At 39.9% G+C, this 5575-nt stretch overlaps 1 pseudogene; it reads right to left on the bottom strand.

Annotated features, from left to right (window-relative positions):
• Nucleotides 1-4533: 4533 nt before the first annotated feature.
• The window catches only part of LOC103603271, a 22020-nt pseudogene continuing 20978 nt past the window's right edge, over nucleotides 4534-5575 (bottom strand).

Consider the following 5575-nt stretch of genomic DNA (forward strand, 5'->3'; position numbering starts at 1 on the left):
AGCTTATGACATTGGAAAACAAACAAACTATACTAAAGGAAGCAGAAAGTAATGAAATAAAATATAGAAAAACAATAGAGATAATCAATGAAGCCAAAATTTAGTTCTTGGAAAAGATCAACAAAACAGGCAAACTTTTAGCTAGGTCGACCAAGAAAAACAGAGAGAAGAATCAAATTACTAGCAATTGTATTATATAAGAAAAGAGTAGAATCTAGAATAGAACTTACAACTTATAATAAAAAGACAAATCCACTTTTTAAAAGGGCAAAATATCTGAATAGGCATTGCTACAAATATAGACAGATGGCTAATAAGCACATGAAAAGACCCACCATATAATTAGTAATCAAGGAAATGAAAATCAAAACCACAATAAAATACTCTCATATGTTACTGGGAATATAAAATGGTACAGTTTCTTTGGAAAGCAATCTTACAATTTCTCAAATAGTTAAATACAGAATTACCATATGACCCAGCAATCCCACTCCTATCATATATCTAAGAAAAATGAAAACATATGTCCACACAAAAACTTGAACACAGATATTTATGGCAACATTATTAATAATAGCCAAAGAGTAGAAATACACAAATGTCCATTAACTGATTGTATTAGTCAGGGTTCTCCAGAGAGAATCAATAGGATATGTTATAATTACATGAGAGGGATTTATCAGGGGAATTAGCTCACATGGTTATGAAGAAAAGTCCCACAATAGGCCTTCTATAAACTGGATGCTGGTAGCGTGGCTCAGTCCCAGTCCACAGACCTCAGAACCAGGGAAGCTGATGGTGTCCTTGGTGTAAGTTCTGGAACCCAAAAGCTGAAGAGTCTCAAGCTCTGATGTCCATGGACAGGAGAGAAGAGTGTATCCCAGCTCCAGCAGATCGAGAGAGCTTCACTTCTTTCCTCTGTCTTTTGTTCTCTCCGGAACCCCAGTGGATTGGATGGTTCCCACCCACACTGAGGGTGGGTCTTTCACCCCCAGGCCACTCAGACTCTCATACTACTCTCTGCTGAAAATACCCTCATGGACACAGCTGAAAAGATTGCTTTACCACGGTTCTCAGCATTCCTTCATCTAACCAAGTTGACATCTAGAAATAATCTTCACAATCCACCCCTTGTCAACTTGGTGTCCATACTATCTCCTTAAATCACACTTAATTTTCAAATGGTACAATAACATAATAGCTTCGCCTAACATGATACATTATCCTGCGTACAACTGGAAACGCATTAATCCCTTTCCAAGAAGAAAAAGGTAAAGTCCTTAAATGATATTTACCCTTCTCCCAATATCCCATAACCTAAAATTGCAAATACTATGAAGTGAAGTTAACAACATTTAAATGCTGGTGTAAAGTCAGTAAGTCTCATGGTACATGATAGAGAACAAGAGGAACAAAAACAGAGATAATTGCTTAATATGTGTACAGTGTGTATACAGAGAGACATACTCTTAACACAACAGGGAGAACAATTACAATCCTCGTTTCTGTAACTGGATTTTCTGTTTTAGTCCGTTTTGTGTTGCTATAACAGAATTACCTGAGACTGGGTAATTTATAAAGAAGAGAGGTTTATTTGGCTTATGATTCTGGGACAGCTGCATCTGGCATGGGCCTCAGGCTGCTTCTACTCATGGCGGAAAGTGTCAGGCACCTGGTGGGTACAAGCAGATCACGTGGTGAGAGGAAGCAAGAGAGAGAGAGAGGAGGTGCCAGGGTCCTATAAACAATCAGGTCTCACGGGAACTAATAGAGCGAGAACTCACTCACTAACCCTCCTCTACCAGGGAGAAGCTTAATCCATTCATGAGGGATCTGCCCCCATGACTCAATCAGCTTCCAACACTGCCACATTGGGGATCAAATTTCCACATGAGTTTTGGAGGGGACAACACACCCAAACTCCATCACTGATGAACAGATAAACTAAATGTGGTCCGTACATACAATGGAATATTATCCAGCCATAAAAAATGAAGGAAGTACTGATAGATGCTACAACATGATGAACCTTGAAAACATTATGCTAAGTGAAAAAAACCAATCACATGATACCACATATTATATGATTCCATTCATATGAAATATCCAGAGTAGGTAAATCTATAGAGACAGATTTTGGATTAGTGGCTACTTAGGGTAGAAGTGATGGGAGGATAAGGACATGATAGCTAAAGAACGTAATGTTTCTTTTTGAGGTAATCAAAATATTATAAAATCCACTGTGGTGATGGCAGCACATATCTGTAAATATACAAAAAAGCATTAAACTGTATACTTTAAATAGGTAAATCATATGGTATATGAATTATATGTCAATAAAGCCATTATCTAAAAAAAAATCTTGGAGGGCCCTTAAAACCACACCTGCTAAGAGGTCTGGGGGGTGGGGGGTAGATATACCATGCAAACATTATTCAGAAGATTGTAATGGCTATGTTACTATCACACATAGCAAACTTCCGACAAAAGAAAATTACCAAAAACAAAGAAGGACATTACACAATGATAAGCAAGTCAACCTGTGAGGTATAATAGCAATCCTCAATGTGTATGCACCAAGCAACAGAGCTAAAACATCTGTGAAGCAAAAACTGATAGGACCCAAAGGAGAAATAGATCATTCATAGTTATCCTGATACCAAAATCAGACAAAGAGAGTGCAAACAAAAAACTACAGACCAATATCCTTCATTAACATTTATGCAAAAATAACAAAATATGGGCCGCCCAGTGGCGCACTGGAGAGTGCGCCGCTTGGGAGCATGGCGGCGCTCCCGCTCAGGGTTCGGATGCCATGTGGAGACTGGTTCCCGCTCACTGGCTGAGCGCAGTGCGGGCGCAACACCGAGGGTTGCGATCCCATTGCCGGTCCCCTGTACAGGTGCGACACCGAGGGTTGCGATCCCGTTACCGGTCAGTAAAAAAGACAAAAAGGAAAAAAATATATATATTCATAAGTAGAATTCAGCAATTTATAAAAAGAATTGTACACAGTGACAAAGTGGGGTTTACCCCAGGGATGCAGAGGTGGTTCTGTATTTGAAAATCAGTGTAATCCACCACAGTAACAGGCTAAAGAGGAAAAGTCAGATGAGTACATCGATTGATCAGAAAAAGCATTTGACAAAAGTCTACACCCTTTCATGATTAAAAGCTCTCAGAAAGGTAGACATAGAGGGGAGCTTTCTCAACTTGATAGAGAACATCTACAAAAACAAAATAAAAACTCTGTAGCTAACTTTATCCTTCATGGTGAAAAATTGAAGGCTTTCTCACTAGGGAGAAGTGGAAAGAACATTTCCTCTTACCACAGTTTATTTTTAAGCAGGAATGAACAAAACTTAATATTTTTTTGGTTTTAGATAATACTTAAATATTAAAAAAGCTAAAATTTAAAATACATTCGCTAGGCTTTTTTATACATCGCATTTACATAAGGACTCTGATTTTATCTTTCTGAGGGCAGGTGCACAGGAGAAAGAAAAAGCAATGTAGGATAGCCTCTGGAGCTTGCACGGCCTTCTTGGGCCAACTGTCCCCCAGCAGAGCAGAGTTGAATTGAAGAAGCATGTGTCCCCTCCCCACTTCTCTCTCCTGCCCCCCACCCCTTTTTCTTTGCATGGCAGAGTCTTTACTTTTAAATGATAATCAACACACCAAGTAATAAGATGTAACAAGTTCTTGAATTCTATCATCTAGTAATTTTGATTAAGAGACAATAAAAGCAGCCCATACAATTATACCAGTTAAACCCTTAGGTGTAAGGGACTGCTTTAAGACTGGCTGCTGCTTTACACGGCTTACAAATAACTACCACGTTTTCATAGATAAAGCCCATGACCTTCAAGAAAGTGTTAGGGAAAAACAAATTATTTAATCCCTTTCTTTCTTCAAAGAATTGTTTTGTTTCATTTTGTTTTGGTTTTTTTACTAGATCTAAGAAAGCAGAAGTCAACACTGACATATATGTCATTTGAACTAACAGATGCAGAAAAACAGACAATATATACCCATTAAAATTCTAAGAAATAGGAGGTACAAAAATCTTTGGATACATTCTAAGTCTGTACAAAGAAGCTAGATTTGCTACTCTCCAAAAAGTGTGAAGAGGGAGGGGGCTTAGGGAGTAATTGAGTAAGGGACACAAAGAATAATTACGGTTCGTGATGATGATTTGATTATCACACACTGTACACAAATACTGATAGTCAACTCTGTACCCCATAAATATGTATAATCAAAAATAAATAAATAATTTTTTTAGGAAAAATAAATAAATGTCCAGAAATCAGGAAAATTTACAAGTCAATTGCAAATAAAAATAAATGAATAAAAGAAAGAGTAACCTATGAAATAAAAAATCCGTAAAAAAGAAAAAAAAAAGTGCAAGGACCTATCATATAACACACAGAAATAATTTAACACCTTTTCATAAGAATATAACCTGAGCTTTGCTAAAACTTCATATTCCATGAGTGTATCTAAATGCCAATCCATGAAACAGGTGCTTCTTTATTCTTCTCCTCCTATCCATTTACGCAGTAATTTTCCTGGCTTCTGACCTGATGTCGCAAAGGCCAAGTTATCCAAGACTTCGTCTGGAGGACTGTCACCTTCTCCTGGGTCTTTCCCCACTTCAGTGCTGCACCTGCCAGGGGATCCCGGAGCCGCCGCTTCCTCGGCCGTGAACTCTTGCCCCCTCTGCAGGCGGCACTGTGCAATTTCAGCCTGAGCTGCCGCCTCGGCCCGCTTCTGCCTGGGCTTCTTCGCTTGGGGACCTCGAACGCCTCGACGGGCCGTGGTCACCAGCAGCTGCAGGATCCCCTGCGACTGACGGGCCGCAGCGGCGGCGACTCTGAGGCTGAGGCGAGCGGCCTAAAAATCTCCTGCCCCCTTTGGTTTTCATTTGCAGCATTTCTGAGTAACAAATACAAAATTAAGTTTGGATATAAGCCAAAAGAGCTCCTTGACCACCCCAAGTCAGGATTGTGTCTCATTCAAAGAGATTTGGCACAGAAAGGATAATAGTTACCCTTCATCTACAGGGATACTGTGACAGCATCAAAGACCACACGTAAATGTCATTTGCTGTCTCTGAGCACAGACAAAGCTAATACAAACTCATCTGTGAAATAAGGACACTTGACCAGGTGGTCTGTGCCGCCCCATCCAGCCTGGCCAGCTGTTTTCAGAGCTCAGGTCCTCCACGCTGTAAGGTCCCGCCCGCTCCGTGAAGGTAGATGCAGAAAGGAAAGTCCATCAGATTGCCACACCAACCTTCTAATAGAAAAATAACCAAGTTGCAATTGAAGTAGATCAAGAAAGTGCAAAATGTTATCATATTTGTGGGGTACATTAATATTCAATAGTTTTTAATGTATGTATGCTGTAAAACCGGCAAACTACAAACACGTAACCCCAAGACTTTCCCATGGGGATATAGAATTTGAGAGTAAGCCCAGCGAATTACTTCCTAAATCCTGAGAGTCCTTAATCTGCATTCATGATGCCTCTGCTGATACATTCCCCCCCCCCCCCCCCCCCCCCCCCCCCC

Source organism: Galeopterus variegatus, unplaced genomic scaffold, assembly GCF_000696425.1.
Source record: "Galeopterus variegatus unplaced genomic scaffold, G_variegatus-3.0.2 Scaffold4528, whole genome shotgun sequence".
Lineage (NCBI taxonomy): Eukaryota > Metazoa > Chordata > Mammalia > Dermoptera > Cynocephalidae > Galeopterus > Galeopterus variegatus.